The sequence below is a fragment of the Ambystoma mexicanum genome, chromosome 9 (genome assembly GCF_040938575.1).
Source record: "Ambystoma mexicanum isolate Mex_15411 chromosome 9, UKY_AmexF1_1, whole genome shotgun sequence".
In the NCBI taxonomy this organism is placed as follows: domain Eukaryota; kingdom Metazoa; phylum Chordata; class Amphibia; order Caudata; family Ambystomatidae; genus Ambystoma; species Ambystoma mexicanum.
In genome coordinates, this window is record NC_090931.1 from 140,626,838 (window position 1) to 140,647,061 (window position 20,224).

Consider the following 20,224-nt stretch of genomic DNA (forward strand, 5'->3'; position numbering starts at 1 on the left):
GACGTTAAACTGGCGGGTGCATCTCCTGTTGCGGCCAATCTTGTGTGGGGATGGGGGGGCCCGGCAGGGCCCCGACTCAGCCCCACTTTTTGGAAACTGCTGGGGCCCGGCCCCAACTGGCCCCGGCCCACTTAAAGCACTGCTGTCTATCCACAATCCAGTCCTGGTGTGCTGCTAACAATCTCTGCCTGAATGCCAGCAAGACAGAGATCGTCCTCATTGGGACCCCTGCTCCTGCTTTCCTACTTTCACTCTGGCCGGCCTCCCTTGGCCCTGCACACTCACCTACCAATGAGGCAAAAAAACTAGGGGTCATCTTTGACTCCACTCTCTTCTTCTCATCTTATATCTCAGACATCTCCAAAAAGTCCCACTACCAACTGCACCTCCTCAGAGGCATTCTACATTTTCTCACTTTCCCCAGAGGCTCACCACCTCGAGAACCTTGGTTCTGTCTAGGCTGGACTATTGCAACAGCCTCTTTTTCAATCTTCCTACTTCTACTCTCCGTCCTCTACAACTCATCCAGAACAGAACCGCAAGATTTATCCTTGGCCTCAAGCCCAGGGAAAGCATCTCTCCAGCGCTGAAATCTCAACACTGACTCACAGTGGCTGCAAGGATCAAGTTCAAGACCATCTGCATAATCAACAAGGCTTTCTGGGGACGTTCCCGCACTATCTACAATGCTCCCTTCCTAGATACTGTCCCTCTAGAGCCCTCGGCTCGACCTCCTCCAACTCTCTGCAGGTGAACCGCTTTCACAAACAGAGATTTGGGGAGTAGATCTGTATCCTCTGCAGGTGCCTCCTTCTGGAATAGCCTTCTGGCCTCTCTCCATCTTGAGCCGGAGCACATTAAGTTCCGGAAAATCCTCAAGACCATCATCTTCTCTTCCTCCTTCTCTCCCCCTGTCCCCTGCTAACCTCCGTTCTCCTTCTCATCACCCTCCTTCTCCTTCTCCTCCCTAACTCTGTTCAGTTTTTGTTGACTGGTTGCCTGGTTCACCTCCAGAGCCTTATAGGTCTTTTTGCACTTGCCTCTGGGCCGCTGCACTTTGTTCAGCATTACTGAACTTTCAGCTTACGCTCCATGAGTGGGGCAACCTGTCTGGACTTAACCCCCTTTCCTCGCACCTCCATCTCTATGCATGCCTGACCTAAATGTGCTAGGACTAGTCGGTTTGTCTGTCCTGTACCCCAACCCCTTTTCAGTTTTGTCCCCCCTCCCTAGCTTAGCCGCAACTGGAACACTTCATGCACTTGCACTAGGAGAAATGCTGTCAGGCCTAGTATGCTAGTTTTCTTCTGTTAAATCATTCAGAAACTTTAAGGCCCAAGAATGATTGCTGTATTCCCTTATTTCCTTGCTGCCTTGATGCTCTTTGAAGCACTCCACCTGTGCATAAATGCTGTATAAATAAACAATTACATTACATTGCAGGAATTAAAGGAGGCAGGAAGGGAAAAGAAGCCCACAGAACACCAAGATGGTGTCATCCTTCCTCCATTCTGCTTATTGGACATTGCAGAGAAGGAACACAGACTATGGCCCAAACACATACGGAAGTCGTACACCATTCTTCGTCTAGCGGCCCTCCTGGTAGTGGCCCAACACTGGAAAGCAAAAGACCCGCCACACTTCAATGACTGGTTCCCCAAAATATGGAACGTCGTGTCGCTCGAATGGATAACGTGTGCCATTCAGGGAGATGGCCCCAAGTTCTCCAGTGACTGAGAAGTGGTCCTGCAGTTCCTGCAGGATGACCATACTGTACCCCAGTGTCCCCATAAACTCAGATTGATGGGCATTACGTGAATTTAAACCAACACCAAACTGGTTGTGACTCGGTGCGGGTGGGAAGTAAGGGGAGGGTGAGGGTTAGGGGGGTTCTACAAGAAACTGGGGTCGGGGTAGGGAGGCGAAGGGGGCAGTTGGTTTAGTTGAAAATCATGAAATGTCAACATAAAGATGTTTTTAAAAGAAATGACATGGGGCCCTAAGAGCAAGTACATCTGCAGATAGCAATACACAACATAGCATAGTCATTAACCAATATATATATATTCATCATCAGTCCGGGCACAATCATTATCACCGTCCCTCCACGCTGGGTCATCAGAGTCGCGCTGGCCTAATATCACCTGAGAGGGTCCCAGGTGTCCTTAGGCCGACTCATAGATGTCACTGTCATTACATGGCTTTCCTCGTGGTCGTTAACTCCAATTAATGCACACAGTCATTTAGCACTACTAAGGGATTGCCTCGACTTCCAGTATTTCAATATACATCTCTTGGCAACTGCGCTTGCCACATTAAACAGACCTCGAGAGATTACAGACATTTTCCCTATGTCCCCATAGGAATGTAATCAGTGACAGGGATGGTGGAACGTGTCGGATGGTGTCAAATATCTCAGCAACACTCCTCTAGAACTCTAGAACTGGGGGCAGGCCCAATACATATGAAAGAAGTCTGCTTGCACATGTCCAAATTTTACAGAGCGGGCGCTGGGACGTGAGGAAAACCTTGCAAGTCTAGCTGCAGTTTATTGGAGTTGATTTAATACTTTGAGTTGTATCAGGCAGAGGCCAGCATCTAATAAGACGGTCTTAGTCAGTTGACAGCATCACTGCCATTGCTCATCCCCTATTTCAATACCCAAGTCTCTTTCCCACACCTACCTCATTCCATTTTTTGACCGTATGTGTGATTGTATTATGCAGAATAGTGTAGACACCACATGACTTGGCCCATCCGCTGACACTATTGAGTTGATGCGCTCATGCATCTACGGCTCCGCAAGGAAGGAAGGGCACCTACCCTGAATTCAGTAATACTGCAGCATTCAGTGGGGGCCACGCCCCAGATGCCGAGATAAACCTCCCGGGATATAAATCGCCCCGCTGGCCACATGTTCCCAAGTGCCAATTGCCCTGCTGGGTCCCAAGCATTTTTTAGTTCCCTGTTGAACGTCAGAGCTATGTCAGGAAAGTAGGACTGTCTTATGATAGGGAGTTTGAATCTGCAATTTCTGAAAGATCCTCAACCATGCATTGACTGTGGTTCTAACAGGGCCATAAGTACAAGAATCTATGTACCTGTCACAGAACATCGCTGACTGTACCTCAGTAGGGGACGCTCCATATCGTTCCAACCGGTAGACAAACCACCTCTGTGCCAGTGGCGTACGAGAATTTAATGAAGTGGGCCTGGGACACCAGGTAATAAAGTTCAAAGTCAGGTGCTGCAAGGCCCATGCGATCACATGGTTTAGTCATCTTGTACCAGCTGATCCTGGCAACCCCATCTACCCAGACAAATCTGGTAACCTTAGTGAAACACGCTCTACCTGGCCAAAGAGGAAAATTCCCAAAATAACAGAGCAATTTGGGAAGGACCACCATCATGAGTAGTGACACCCGCCCGTACAGGGAGATAGTAAGACCAGCCCAAAACGTCAGATTCGCTGCCAATTGTTGAAAGTATAGTTTGTGATTTTGAAGGTATAGCGCTTGATGGTTCATGGAAACCACGACCTCCAAGTACTGAAATTTCGATGGGGCCCAACAAAACCCCCAAGATCCGCAGGTCGCTCAGTGGCCGGTGTTAAAGGGAACAGTACTGGCTTAGTGTTGTTTATCCTGCGCCCCAAGTATTGCATAAATATATGCATGCCTTGCATTATGGGGTCCAAATTTTGATCAGGGTCACAGACAAATAATAACAGGTCATCCGCATATAGCAAAATGATCTGGGCAAGGCTTTTGCGGCGTCTAGTGACACCACCACCACAATAGCTTGGGGATTTATTTGAGATAACACACAAAAGATCTGCCGCAGGATCAGTGTCGCGGATCTTGTGGGAATAAAGCCAGACTGGTCTGGGGGCACCAGCTGCGGCATGAACGGAAGTAGGCGTAGGCCAGAAATTTAGCAAATACTTTGGTATCCATGTTAATTAATGACAGAGGCATGTATGTCATGTGAGGGTCTGCCGTGCTTCAGCAAAATGGTTACAATCGCCTCACGCAAGGATCGGGGGGGGGGGGTTCGACACTCACAAGAGATTCTTACCCGCAATAACGTTGGTGCCAATTCCGTGTGGAAGGTCTTGTAAAGCTCTATCCCTAATGTGTCTGCACCCAGGGTTTTACTGGAAGCAAGTGCTTTCACAGCCTCAACTATTTCTTCAGTCGTTAATGGCTTTTCTAGTAATAGGGCAACCCCCTGCGGTAGTAGTGGTAAACAAATGCCGGCCAGGTACTGGGAGATCTCACCTTCCATCACTGTGTCATAGTTATTGTACAGGGCAGCATAAAATTCAGAGAAAGTGTCGCTGATGTCAGCGCTGCGCACCCGCACCTGTCCATCCCTCCCCAGTATACTTGCAATGGGCTGTGTAAAACGCTCCCCCCTTGCCAACCTAACCAGCAACCTGTCCGATTTCCCAGCCTCCCCATACCTCCTGGCTCTCGCAGGAGCAGCAACATGCAAGATTCCTCGGTCTGCAAGGGTGCGAAACCTTGACATCAGTTCCTGAATCTGCCCTAATGTGGACCCTGGTTGTGTTCCCCCATGTGCGTTTTCCAGTGCACTTAGCCAGCTCTCCACCTAATGCAGCTCATGCCTGATAGTCCTAAGTGATCCCAATGATGTGGACATAAGCACCCCCATCATCCACACCTAAATGCCTCCCATATCGTGGAATGCAACTGGACAGAGCTCTCATTTAAGGCAACGAATGCAGCAGTGTCAATGTGTAGCGTTTCAACAATGGCTGTGTCTTGTAATATAGCCGGTGCAATTCTCCAGAGAGGGTGTGGTCTAAGGATATCTGCAAGTAGCAGCAACACCACCACTGGGGAATGGTCTGACAATGTTCGGTGGTGTATGTTACAGCCCTTAACCCTCAATATCAAGCCAGGGGCGAGCAACCAAAAATGTATCCGTGATCCAGAATAGTGGACTGAGAAGTAGTAGGTGTATTCTCTTTCCTTGGGGTGTGTTTGTCGCCATGCATCAACCAGTGGCAGGTACAAAATAAGCTGGTGCAGTGTCTGAGCAGCCTTAGTTACAGCCCAGAGAACATCTAGATGGGAGTCCAGGATTGTGTTAAAATCCCCTCGCCACATTATCATTGCCCCTTCAATATCAATCAGTTTGTTGGATACTTGTTTGTATAATTCGGGGTCATCCAAGTTCGGATCATACGTATTGACAAGGATGATCAGATGCTCCGTCATTGTCACTGTTGCCCAGGCCGATGTGTTATAGTGTTCCCCAGACTATAACATATCAGCCCAGAGGGTCAACCATGCTCCTGGAAACCTAAATCCTGGTGGATGGTGAATTAACATAGGGACCCCCCCCTGGATTTTGAAGAGTAATCAGTGTAGAGTCCAGGGGGCCCTAGCTGCGTGAAAATGTCTCATGGACCCTCCCCAGTGCGTGAGTTTCCTGCAACATACATTTTTTAGTTAGGACCATGCCGTTCTATATATGAAAGAACCTTTCGGGCCTTACATGGGATATTTAACCCCCATACGTTTCATATTAAGATTGTCAGTGGGAGCACTCGCACCCCCGTCACGAGTATTTGCCAAATGTGGTATGAAAGCACTCACTATCCGCAACAATGACCCGCATGCCGCTGCCCACAACATGACTGTCAAACTTTTAAAACCCTGCCCCCATCCCAACCACCCCACCCTCACCATCCACCCCAACTCGATAATGTACCCCAAACAACTCTGCTTGTGTAATCTCGGGGAGCACACTGCGAACACCAGCCAAAACTGCAGATGTCAAAGTGTTCAGCAAAGCGTCCAGTGCGGCAGAGCCGTGAGTCATAATAAGGAACCATGCAAGCAGGCATCGCATAAAGCAAGCCAAGTATCAATCTTCTGACTCAGGCTGTGCCGTGGTGGAGGCCAGCTCTTTCCGGCTGGAGTCAGGACCCCGGTCCACTGGGACAGGTATTGACCTCTCAATATATGCTGCTGTCTCACTTGGTATTTCAAAAAAGTGTGTTCTACCCCCGTGCAGTATTCATGACTTGGCCGGACACCTCATAGTGTATTGGACCTGTCTATCAAGTAGGAGGAGATTCACTTGATTAGTGGTTCTCCTCGCCGTGTGAAACCCAGCAGAAAAATCTGGGTAGATGTGAATCCTTGCTGAGTCGAATTGACGTGTTCCCCTTTCTCTCGCCAGCTTAAGAATGTGATCTTGGCTGCAGTAGTTTAAGAGCCTGGCAATGATTGTGCATGAAGGGGCCCCAGGATTCAGGGCCAGGTCCAATGACTGGTGCGCCCTTTCAACCAGGAACTGCACCAAAAACTACACCTCCTCAAAGAAAGACTGCAGGATACCTCCCACAAATGGCTCCATAGGGCCACAGACAGCGTTCTTAGGGACTCCCACTATTTGAATATTGTTCCGGAGAGCACGACTCTAGATCCTCGCATGACGAGCATACCGCCAAGAGCTCCTGCTTGAAGGCTTGAAGATCCTGATCGTGCCTCCCCACTGTGTCCAATAGTAGAATAGAGAGCAGAGTCAAAGGCTACCCTTGTCATTAACGCACTGGGGGTCACCCTGTGTTTGCAGCATAACTAGATTACTATATACTAGCTAGTAGAGATCACCACAAATAGAATAAATTTTAAACTCTTTCATTGACATACATTTAAGAATACAGGTGTGCCAAGTGACTGTCATTTCTTGCACTGCTACGCCAGCTAACAATGCGTAATTATTATTATTGCCAACTTGCAATTCCGCAGGTGTAATGCTCTCCTTGTCCAGCTTAATTTTGAGGGAGTGAATAGTGGACACAATGTCATCGAGTTTGAAATTCACAGATGCAAAGCCAGATTGCATCCCTGACATCTAGGGGTCCATATTTGGAGTGCTCGGGGGCCCCCTCACTGGGGCGTCATATGTCACTGCATCCATATGTGGGGTGCTTGTGTAGTGGTCCATGGGGCTCCCCTTCCCCTTCCCACTGCCTTGCATCATCTGGACAAAGGGCAGGCATGGAGGCCAGTCACAATGTACGGATCACAACTGCAAATAATGTGCAGCGCAGAAGCCAAGTGATCAATATAGGACTAATGAAATGGGGGCTCACTTCAGGCTAAATGAATGTAGCACCTAAGAGTGTGCGCTCAGAAAAGAGTGGAAGACCGGACTGGCCTCACCTCCAGCAAGCAGATCAGTCAGGCACAGGCAGCAGGTGTGAAAAATGTGGTATCACTGTCTTGGCAGTTCTGTAATCAATGTGCCAATATTGGATGGAGAGCACCTGGCTCCATTCCCCAGGTGTGCTGTCTATGGGAGCAGCTCCAGGGCTTCATGGGCTTTCTGATATGAAAGGGATGTGCTCTCCTTCCCCCATTTCAGCATAAGCCATAGGAGCCTGTATATCCTTTCAGTAGCGTTGCGGGTGAAATGGTGCCCGACTCATGTAACTGCGGGCCGCAGCAACAATCAGGCTCCGTGACCCGGGCATCTGCCCAGGCAGCAATCGAGCCCCCAGCAGGAGAGCAGGGTGGGGGCATGGTCTGCTGTCTGCATCCACCATCAGCCACCTTAACTTTCATTTGGTCCCGCTCCCACTCACTGCTGCAGCACCTTCCATTGCTGCAGAAATCTCCGGCTTGGAGTGGAGGACAGCCCGAAACTGCGACCAGGTGCTGCCTATGTTCTGCCGATCCAGGTGGGTGGGCTGCAGCCCACCGCTGTGCCGTTAGTAGAGGATCTTCAGTGAAAAGGATAATCCGAGATGCAGAACTGCCATCTCAAGTGGCCATGCTTGCTGCAGCTCAGCAGATCCCCATTCAGTTTTACTGTCTAATCCTGCCCCCCTGCCCAAGCCTGCAGCTTCAATGGCCATTTAGTATGCAACACCTTGCTGTGCAGTAGGCCCTTTGTTTAGGGTGTAGCACTTTGAAACTTGTTTTCCAGGAGAGACATGCTGGTAACTGGCTGATTGTAGGGAGGTGCTGTATGACCTCACAAAGCATAAATGAATGGCACAGTCCTGCTGCCCATTGTCCTGCTGGCGAAGAAGAGACCTGACAGTCTGACTAGAATACACACAATCTTTCCACAGCTGGATTGGGTTCACAGTGTTGATATGTGTTTGCTATAAATTAGATGTGGATTTAATAAGTATGTGAGCTACCAGCCACCATACCAAAACCCAGCTATGTCTTATATTTCAAGATTATCCTGCCACCAAGCGATATTGAATCCTAATTTTCATGGTTTTGGATCAGAATTTGGAACCCCTTTCTGCAGTGAGTCGCTGTCATCTGCAGCTATAATAAAGGGTACCTGTGATCTCGTAGCCCACTATGTGCCACTTGAGAGGAGTACTTGCAGATCAGGAGACTGAGGTAGTAGTACACACGTGTCAAACATTATTTTGGCAAAGAATTGAATTGAAGGGGAACATGTTTAACAGACTCCCTCTTTCTGAGATGGATTGCCCACACCATTGTATTATTAACAACAATCAAAAAAGTCAGGACTTCTACACACTTGACAGATGGCAATCATTTCCAGGGGCTGTAAAGATCATGAAACATTTCATATAAAATCACTAGGCAGAGAAAGAAATATAAAACACGTATGTATGTTTCTGCACTCAGCTGATGCAATTTATCATTATGGTTGCCCTCTGCTGTCCAAATGGCAACGTGTATCTCTGTGTGCCCTTGCACTTCAACAACAGTACCATTTGAACAAATAGCTGAAGCAATTTATCAGTGTTAGGCTGCCCTCTGCTGTCCAAATGAAAAAGTGTGTCTCTGTGTGCCCTTCGGTCTCTAAAGATGAATGCCTCCTCAAAAGCTAGAACTGAAAGTAGGTGCTGTAATTCTGCTACTACACAATTTTATGCCATCACGGGGACTCTGCAGTGGAACAAGGTTGACAATTACACTTCTAGAAAGACACATCACAGAGGCCTGTGTAAGCAAGATACTGTTCTTATAAAGTGCATACCATACAAATATGCCTTTCAGATTCATGCTCAGATTTCCTATACTTTTAGCCTTTTCTATTACCATTAATAAGTCACAGGGACCTACTCTCCCCCTTCCTGAAAGCGATCAGTGGTAATTCTGATTTTTAAGAAGGGGTAGAGAAGTGACCCTATGAATTAACGACCAATATTGACCTTTAAAATGCTAGAATGGTGTATGTTACACCAGGAACGCATGTGCTTAATACATATATTAGTAAAACAAGATGGCTGTAGTATTTTACTGCTGCGATTCACACATGGCACTAACCAGAGCAAAGACAATAGAAAATAGACTTTGAAGTAAAATAAAAAATGAATGGCTGGCTACCAAACAATGACCTGCTCATGAATGATTAAGCACTAAATGAGTTGGTAAATACATCAGGATGCAGAAGGATTTGGAAGAGTAAATGCTTAGGATTGTTATTGGAGAAAGAGCAAATCTCTCATCAGTTAAAAATATGAATGTTCATAGAAACTACTTTACAGCCCTGACCAGGCCCACTGTCTGGATAAAGGCAAATCTAGGAGAGATGGGTGAGTTGTTCTAACTCTGATTTTGATTCTTCTATTAGGTGGGCATGCTACACTTAGTGCAGCCGTATGTTGCCACAAACATACCTGAGTGGGGTCAATGTCCAGAAGGAACCTACAAAAACATTCAGATTATGATAATAATTCAGTACTTTTTTTTGTGATATAGTCAAATATAGAAAAGTTAAAATTTGGCTGTTCACAAAGTTCAAAAGAAACCACTAATAAATAATTGAAACAGTTACACAATAGCAATAAAAGCGAATACAAGAACTATATAAAGCAAACATCAAAACAGACCATCTTCACTACCAAAACAAAAAACAGCACAAAAAAAAGAAAAGATAAAACCAAGGGATTTAGTTCCATGACGTTTAACGCTCAACAATAATCCTTCACCTCACCATCAAAATGATCTCAACAGGTTCCAATCCCATAATAGCTTCATTACTTCCACGGTAAGAAAAATCTCATGCTCAAATGGCAGTCTATTCCAGAAGAGGTCAGTTTCCAATCACCAATTATGTGGGGCAAACCGAGCCAGCCTTTGCAATCTCATCTCAATTGTCCCTGAACAGTCAATCATCAGATGTCTTAGAGTATGGATCTCTGCATCGTTACATTTTTGGTTGGATTTGATATTACAACACTGCCTAATATTCTGGATTTCCAGAGTTGGTAACAAACAAATTTAGTTAGGCAGAATCTCCAAAAATCTGCTCTCATACAAGAATCCGGGAATTTCCTTAGGTAGGTGGGCCTCATGGAAATGGGTTTGTCAGCCGGAGTCATGAGGCAAATAGATTCACTCATTGTTGATATAGTTTTAATCCAATCCATTCTTTTCATAAATGCTTTAAACTTCATATTTTTCATACTTCTGTTATCCAGAACAGAACTGCGAGACTTGTCCTTGGCCTCAAGCCCAGGGACCGTATCTCTCCAGGACTGAAATCTCTTCACTGGCTCCCAGTGGCTGCGAGGATTAAGTTCAAAACCCTCTGCATTGTCCACAAGGCCTTCTGGGGCCTGGGACCTAAATACCTCCAACTCTCTCTTCCTAAATATCTTCCTTCACGAGCCCTTCGCTCATCCGTCTCCAACTCCCTCATGGTCAGCCGCTTCTCGAAGCAACGAGCTGGGGGTAGATCTCTCTCCGCAGCTGGGGCCTCCCTCTGGAACAGCCTTCCTGCCTCCCTGAAACTTGAGGAGAACCATCTCCGGTTCCGGAAGCACCTCAAAACCTTCCTCTTCGCTTCTGCCTTCTCTCTCCCTCTCCCCTGCTAATCCTGCTTAACTCCCCACTGAATTCAGCACTAAACCTGCATCTGGGCCACTCTCAGCAACCTCGGTCCAGGGCCCAGCCACTCTCCACTTGCACTGCCTCCCTGGCTCCCCCTGCACTGTGGGACTGTCACTGTATCCCTACAGCCCCTTTCCCAGCACTTGCTCTGCACTTACCTCGCACTTGCCACCAGCTGGCCCTTTCTATTTATTATTTATTATTATTTTCTACGCTACTTACCTTGTACTGCACTTCCCCCTCCACCTCCTCCCCCCTGCACTTCCTCCTTTTCCCCTTACCTCTGCACTTGCGCGATCTGAATGACACCTGGCCTAGTAGGATCGTTTGTCTGTTTTCCCCTTGTTTCCCTCCCTCCCTGCCTCGTCGCGCCTTGAAACACTTGTGTATAGGCGCGTTACAAATACCATATCATATCATATCATACCATATCATAGGATTTTAGATCAACGTTACTTCCAGATATTCCGATTCCACTAGAATATTAATACACACCCTTTTTATGTTATTGAGATATTAATTAAATGCCCCCTGAAGAACAACCAAAACATCTTCATAGAGTGAGCAGGAAGAGGGGACCGGAATCAGCCTATACAATGAAATCCATTTCCATTCCGGGCCAGTCTTTAATGAGAGTAGGCCCAATTCATATCTTAGGCATGCTATTGGAACACAATTAGGGAGAGTCAACACTCGCCTCCACAGCATATCTTCCAATCTCTCCCAATTTATGGTATGTGAGTGTGGATTGGTATCAAAACCAAAACAGGAGAGCCGGAATTTATCTTACCAATGTAATATTTAATAAGTGTAGTAATGCAAAATGTGCAGCATTTGTTCAGTATTCTTTTCATCTGAGAGCCTAAACTCAGGATTTTTAAGTCCAGGGCATCTGTAACCACCCCTTTGGTTGGATAAGACCTAACCACCAATCCCAAGTAGGTGATCTCTTTGACTATTGGGATCGCTTGGTTATCTAAATACCAAGAAAAGGATTTAGTCACCTTGGGTGAATGTTTAAGGATTAGGACTTTGGATGTATCGGGATCTGTCTTCAGTTCGTTCAGCTCCGCGTATTACTGAAAAGCATTAAGTAGCATTTGGAGGCCAACCTAGGTGCAAACTAACAGCACATTGGCCGTTCAGCTCTGCGTATTACTGAAAAGCATTAAGTAGCATTTGAAGGCCAACCCAGGTGCGATCTAACAGCACATTGTCGTCGGCATAGGCCAGTCACCCAATTTTGATGGACCCAATCTCTTAGTTTCCCCCAGAGGCGGTCCCGGTTGATAGTATCAAAAGCCTGGGACAGGTCTCTATCCATGCCCCAAGCAACGGTAATCCGCCCCTGGAGAAGGAGTCAATGCTCACGGCATTCAGGACAAGGCCATTAAGAGATGTAGATAGGCCTCTCCTGAACCCTGTTTGATGTTTTGAAATAATTCTATGTTTTTTAGCCCATGCTTCCAAGTCCCGCAAGAGGACGAGGCCAGCAACATTTTTTCCATCAGCATCCAGGAGGGAGATCGGGCAAACCACATAATCTGGGACTGATTATGTGGTTTGTCACAGCAACCCCTGAGATACATAAAATCAATCATCTCAAAATGACCTTCTCTGCTGGGGTTACCTAATCTGGGAAATTAAGCTTTGCTATTAGTAACTGTGTGAAGTCCACACCATCCTTAACATTTCTAAAAAACGATCTGATGCTATGGTATGCTATATGGCATTTGTATAGTACCGAACGCCATCAGTATGGCCTGAAATCGCTGTAGGTGAACAATCTTGGAGGACCGAAGTCCGAGGTATGAGAATTGTTAGGAGGATTTTAGAATTTGTGTGCGCATTTTAGCCTGTACGAAAGTAGGTAGGGGTGGCTAAGTCCATAGAGTTTATGCAGATCTGGCTAGTGAATGGGTGCTTGATAGGTTGTCTGGAGAGTATGCGAGTAAAGGAGATTGATTATATGCCCAGCTAGACTGATTGTTTCCGTGGCGTGCATTATGAGTTTGAGTAGTGGATTATTGTGGATGTGCGCGGAGGGGTGGCCGTGCCCCAGGAGGGATACAGCTATCTTCAATTGAAATGGAGTATGAAACATATCAGAGAGACATGGATGATGTGTAGTTGTGATGAGGGAATGCAGGTCATATCATACGGATCGACTGGAATCCTTTCTGTGTGTGCTACTCACACGACTCATCAGTGCCCCCACCTACCTGTCACAGGGTGTTAGATCACCCATGAAATGGACGAGCTCAGTCAAGATACAGAAGAGAAGAGCCAGGTCTTGAGGGCATTCCATGAGGCGAGGAGATCCTCTATGTGGCGGAAGCTAAATGGGGTAGAATTCAATATGGTAGGAACTTGGACAGAGAAGGAGGATCCCCCTATTCAGGGATGACAAGGACAAGATCTGTGCCTGATCTCAAGTTTCTGTTGGGCCTGTAAGGTGTGAGTTTATGCTGTAGATATTCTGGGCCTGAGTTGTGTAGAGCATGGTGCGTGAGACACATAGGGCCTCATTACGAGGAATGCGGTAGAGGGATAGCGGGGCTTCGTAGGGATGCCGACCCCGTTATCCTCTACCACCCCATTACGAGGTCTCCTCGCGGGACCCGCTAAGGACGCCTGGTTTTAACAGGCATCCTTAGCCAGTCCCGCGAGCAAACCAGGATGCAAACAACAGGCCCGTCATTAACGGGCCCGTTGTTTGCATCCTCCCTGTTCCCATTGAGCCCTATAGGGGCTCGAATGGGAATGGGGATGTACCGGGTCTGGGTTCCCTTAATGGGGAAATACCGGGCCCTCCAAGGCTGGAATGGCCCGGTATTTCCCCATTCAGGGAAGCCGGACCCAGTACCTGGCATGGGGGTAGCCATGCCGCAAATAGCGGCATGGCTACCTCCATTGTCGTAATGAGGCACATAGCCTTGAATGTGGACCGTTGCCAGATCGGCAGACAGTGAAAGACATGTAGGGTGTGTCTGATGTGTTTTCTTGGGCATAGGACAAGAAGGAGTCTTGGTACAGTTTGTTTGACTCATTGGAGTTTTCTAAGATGTGATGTGATGCAGGGGTGCCCAGTTATAGGGACTAATTGGACAAGTGGGTAGTAGTACAACATTGCTCTCTGCACCCGAGTTTCGTTTTTCTAACATGCTGCTAACAAGCCAAAAGTCCAAGGTTAATAGGAGAGTATGCCAAACAATAAGAGGGTCTATGTAGCAACATGATATACAATGTTGCACAGGCTAACCCGCTGCTGTTATTCTGTCATAATCTGTATTATACTTATTGAGAGGTAGTTTGTGGCATGCCTACCAGATAACTGGCATCCAGTAATATTGCTAATACTTTTATGATATGTAGGCACTTATGTTCCCTTAACCAATCACTCCCTTCAATAGGTTTTACAATTTGCCACGTAGGATGACGTCATAGATGATGCATATCGAGGTATAAAGCCTTTGTGTAAACAAAATTGAAGTGTGAGTGTGTGGACTACAGTGTGTTTGCCAGATTGCCCTACTTTATTTTGGGAATAAAGTAGTACTTGACCATATTCTTTGAGTCTGTACGGTTATTTGGGTCTGAGATCATTATAGATAATTCCATCTAGCAGATGAGACGTTTCAAGGTGCTAGAGAACAAAGGTTATTCAATACCACTTTTAAAAACATACAATTATTTGGGTTTTAATCTTCAGCAAACTCTTAAGTCTGGATATAGCATATCTAATTTCCTCAAACTCTTCAATCAGCAAATAGCATATCTAACGTCCTGTAAATTCACCAAACTCATCAGTCAGCTTATAGCATATCTAACTTCCTGTAATTCACCAAACTCTTCAGTCTGGATATAACATACCAAACTTCCTGTAATTCACCAAACTCGTCAGTCTGGATATAGCATATCTAACTTCTCGTAATTCACCCAACTCTTCAGTCTGCATATAGCATATATAACTTCCTGTAATTCACAAAACCCTTCAGTCTGCATATAGCATATCTAACTTCTTGTAATTCACCAAACTCTTCAGTCTGCATATAGCATATATAACTTCCTGTAATTCACAAAACTCGTCAGTCTTGGTATAGCATATCTAAGCTCCTGTAATTCACCAAACTCTTCAGTCTGCATATAGCATATCTAACTTCTTGTAATTCACCAAACTCTTCAGTCTGCATATAGCATATATAACTTCCTGTAATTCACAAAACTCGTCAGTCTTGGTATAGCATATCTAAGCTCCTGTAATTCACCAAACTCTTCAGTCTGCATATAGCATATATAACTTCCTGTAATTCACCAAACTCTTCAGTCTGGATATAGCAAATCTAACTTCCTGTAATTCACCAAACTCTTCAGTCTGCATATAGCAAATCTAACTCCCACAAATGTTACAGGAACCAGGAACCAGTGCATATATAACTTCCTGTAATTCACGAAACTCTTCAGTCTGCATATAGCAAATGTAACTTCCTGTAATTCACGAAACTCTTCAGTCTGCATATAGCATATCTAAGCTCCTGTAATTCACCAAACTCTTCAGTCTGCATATAGCATATATAAATTCTTGTAATTCACCAAACTCTTCAGTCTGGTTATAGCAAATCTAACTTCCTGTAATTCACCAAACTCTTCAGTCTGCATATAGCATATATAACTTCCTGTAATTCACAAAACTCGTCAGTCTTGGTATAGCATATCTAAGCTCCTGTAATTCACCAAACTCTTCAGTCTGAATATAGCATATATAACTTCCTGTAATTCACCAAACTCTTCAGTCTGGATATAGCAAATCTAGCTTTTTTTGAGGGTATTTAACCCCTGGACTCTGCCTCCCAAAAACAGCTAAAGCCTAAGGGGGTTTCACCTTCTTGAGGTGTCCTTGTCTTGGCAGAAATAGTGCTACAGCATAACCACTCAGGTGGCTATAACTCTAGTGCTGCAAGGGCCGTAAACATATTCGAAAGGTGTTCATACACAATGACATGAGGATGAGTTGGGCAAAACCACCAAGGAATATAGAAGAAGCCAATTTCTGATATCAGAACAGCAACAGAGGATAGCACCGAAGCTGCAGAGCAATAGAGTTTCGAATCCCGGATCTGCGCTTAGAAACCAAACGTACGTTATTAGGCGCATTATAAAAAACCAGAGACGTCATTTAGGGGTCGCCAGTGGTGGCACTTACGACCCCTGAGGTCTCCATCGCTACCCCTGTGATCTCCCTTGCTACCCCTAAAACAAATGTAAAAAATAAAAAGGTTTTTAGACATTGAAGCTCCTGGGCTGTGGCCAATGCCATGTGGCTCTTTGTTTATAGATTGACTGGCTCTCTTGTTCAGGCTTCTTAAAAAAAAAAAAAAATACAGGGTATTACACAAGTGTTACACTTTCAGCAGTGACCCTAAATAAGAAAGAACAGGAATAACAAATAATTTGTCTTTCTGGAATTCTATACTATAATTTCTAGACTCATTAAAGGTTTATTTCAGGGACACTTCAGGGGATGAGTCATTGATTTAGTCTGTTCTTAAACACCTCAAATTCATAATGCAGACAAAATCCTCCAAAAAGCTTTTAGAGTAGAATAAGCACCCATTTTGGACTATGTACTTTGATTTTTGTGGTGATCCATTCTTGTATGAAATGTAGATCAAGTTACAGGGATATTGTAACCATATTTTTCATAGTGTACTTAAGAACAATACTATGTGGTGCCACTTCCTGTTTTGGCAAGGGGTAAAAGTCGTGTTCCATCGCTTCCCGTGATGTCATTTTGGGGTGGGGTCAAATGGCAACACTTCCTGTGATGTCATCAGAGGTCAAGGATCATGTGATGTCACTTCCACTACCCTTGGCATTTTGGTGAAATGACGTCCATGTAAAAAACCAATTAAATAAATAAAAATGTCAATGTTCATTATATAAAATAAATTGTTGGATTGAAAAGCCCAGCTGTAAATCATTACTCAGTGTCTGAAAATGTTAATATACTTCCTTTGGTGTGGCCCCACACAGATACAACCACAATATGATGATGCACGGTCAAATGTAAACACATCTCTGACATTTCATGCACGATTTCAATGTTAAGGATGCCCTGTTCCTGTTGTTTATCTGGGTATGAAGTGCTGCTTTATTGCTTTATTGAGCAGAATTGTAGCATTCGTCGACATTTAGACATAAAACGTCTCGCAAACACGTGTACGTCTTCGGGTAGAATATCATCGTGTATAGTGATGGCCCTGATGAGATAAATGGAACAATCAATATTTAATAAGACAATAGCAATCAAGGGGACAATGAGGGAGCGACTGTGCGAGGCGAGATCACGTGTTAGCGATTGTGTTTCGAGACTTGGTGTTATGTTGGCGGGGGTGAGCCAGGGGCCCCCGCCGGCATTCACACGTGCGCTCACACACTCACGCAATGAGCCACGCCGGAGACGTGTGACTTGCTCGGGTCCACGGCATCAACTGGCGGGGGACCGTCTTTATTATCAACTGCGCATGTGCGATCCTTGATCCCGCTCGCGCATGCGTACATTAGCGTATTCACTACGCAACACATGGGACCTGATTCAGAACGCGTTTTGCAATGGGATTGCAGCATTAAAATGAATGTTTGCGAATCAGGCCCTTAGCCGTGTGTTGGGGGCACCCGCACAGCGCGGCTTGCGTGTGGGGGAGGGGCAGATAAGCTTCCTCCCATTAGGGGGGGTTGCAGCCCCGCGGCTCCACAGCTCGCGGCCAGCGCCGCCTCCTCCACCATGCGGCCGCTGCCGCAACGAAGTCCCCTGCCACACAGGGGAAGAGGCCGACAGCTCCTCTCTTCATGCCGCGGGAGGGGGTGGATTTTTCCTCATGCAGCGAATGCCACATCGATTGACGTGCGGCGGGAGAAAGGTCACTGGGCTCACCCTTCCCCTTTTCCTTGATGGCAGATGCCGCCTACCTTTCCGGGGGCACCAGGAGGCCCAAGCTACCGCACATTGGGCCCTGGGCCACCCCCAGCTCTTCTACACATTCTGCGGCTGATGCCGCCATGGGCTCCAGCTCTTGTCGCAATTGTTGGGGGCCGGAGCGGGCCTCCCCACGTTGGGTTCACCCGACGTGCTCGCCAGGGCTGCGATCATGCGGCATACCATTGGCAGGGATCACCCTGCCTTCTCCGGATCACTGGAGTTACCCAAGGGGGATGGGGGCACCCAGCATAATGCAACCCCGGCTCTGAGGGCAACCTGGGCAGGGTTGCCCATTCGACCATAATCACATGGTCAGGCATCCACAGGGGTATGGCGTTGCCCAGCAGGGATGCCGTCCGAGATGAGGGCCACGTGGCTAGGCCCCACACAGACGGTGCTGCACCAGCATGGTGCGTGAACAAAGACACCAGATTCAGTGATCGGATTGACTGACGAGCCGGAAGCAGCTCGTTCTTTTTATTGACATGGTCACATGGTTACCCCATGTGACCATGACACGACCACCAGACAGTACCATGTCCCCCAGAAGGGGTGACATGCAACACTGTGTATCGCTGAACACATTAGTTTGCGCTTTCGCTAATGTTAGCAATATGAACAAATTGCCACAGTGTGCCTTATATAAAGAGATGTTTGTGGATGGTTCCAGAGCTATAGACTCACTCTTTACGTTGCTAGGAGTGCACAGTGCACCGTCGTGGAACCAAAACTTTGCACAGTGCTCTAAAAGTGTTTTCCATTTGGCCGCCCAGGGTAACGTCTCAGCTCTCATAAGACTGCCATAACTGGATGGTGTGACACATGCATGACAATTCCCTGGGAGGGGTGGAGGGGGCTGTAGGAACATCTAAGTCCCCTCTAAACAGCCTTTTGGTTGGGGCAGTAAATTAGCATCACATGATTTTTGTTGCATATTCTGCACTTCTCTAACTGTGCCACCCGCCACAGGCCACTTTTATTTTAGTTGTAGTAAAAGATGGTGGCCCTCATTACGACCCTGGCGGAAATCGCGGTGCAAAATGCACCATGGAGCACGGCGGAAAGCTGCCGATAGCGCCATGGGGGTTGGCGGATTTTCCGCCCCATTCCGACCTTGGCGGGGCGGTAAATCCCCATCCCCCATTTTACCCTTCCCCATTCCCATTTTTGCCCCATAGGGTATAATGGGAGTGGGGAAGGCGTTAATTACGCCACCGTAAAATACGGTGGCGTAATTAACGACAAGGTCCCGTAGCGCCATGGATTTCTCCGCCCGGAAAAACCAGGCGGAAAACGCTCCATGGCGCTACGGAAACTCGTAGTAGGGCGGACGGGTCCGCCGCGAATAACGCTGGCGTAAACCCACTCCGCCAGGGTCGTAATGAGGCCCGGTGTTATCCTGAGAAATGAAGCTTACATAAAAATTTCGGGTGATGATAACAAACAGAGGCAGCTTTATTCGTTTTCTTGGATGGCAAGGAAAACAGCAACATATGTCTAATAAGAACTGACTGCGCTAACCTGACCCATCGTTCAGAACCTGACCTTTATAGATCACTGGCCACCTTACAGAACCAAAACCTAAGAACATTTGAGATCGATCACTCGGCCTTCCTGCACACTCACTTCCTGCCTCCTGCCATACTACAGACCTTTCCATCAATTCATAGTCCATCTACGGTGTCGACTTCCGGTTACCGCATCATATGACGAATTCCAGTCCAGCGATTCCTGCTGAAGGGCATAGGCACCCCTTCCCTATAATGACTTCTGTCCACTTATGACCAGTTTCGGCCAGTCCAGGCAATAACAAGGAAATAACAAGGGTGCCAGTGACCTTGGCACCGATTCCACCAGACAGCATGTTCACAGAGTGCAAGCCCAAACGTTGATGGGGAGAATAAGCAATGGCAAGGCCAACAGAGGTCAGGCACATATCTAATAAAAGAGTCTGCTAACAAGAGAAAACCTAAGGGCTTGTGGCTGTGGCGTAAAAGGGGTGCAGTCAACTTTAGTTTATTGAGGCTTATTGCCCAATTAGTACCCGGCGTGGTGTGAAAAAAAGCCACTTACCTAGTGGTCCATTCCCTCGCCTTACCTGCTGGTAATCCCGCTCACGTCGCACTGCATCCCTCATGCCGGTCCTCGCCTTTCCTCTGTGTTTCTTCAGGCCACCATGGAAAGGGAGAAGGGACTACAACTAGTCCCTTCTCCTTTTTCCATGACAGCCATTTATTTTGTTTACCTTTTTGTTTTTTACATGTGAGTCAATGGAAAAGGGAGACGGGACTATGTGTAGTCCCTTCTCCCCTTCCATGACGGTTATTTTTCTTAGTTTTCTATGGCCGCCACGGAAAGAGAAAGCGGACTA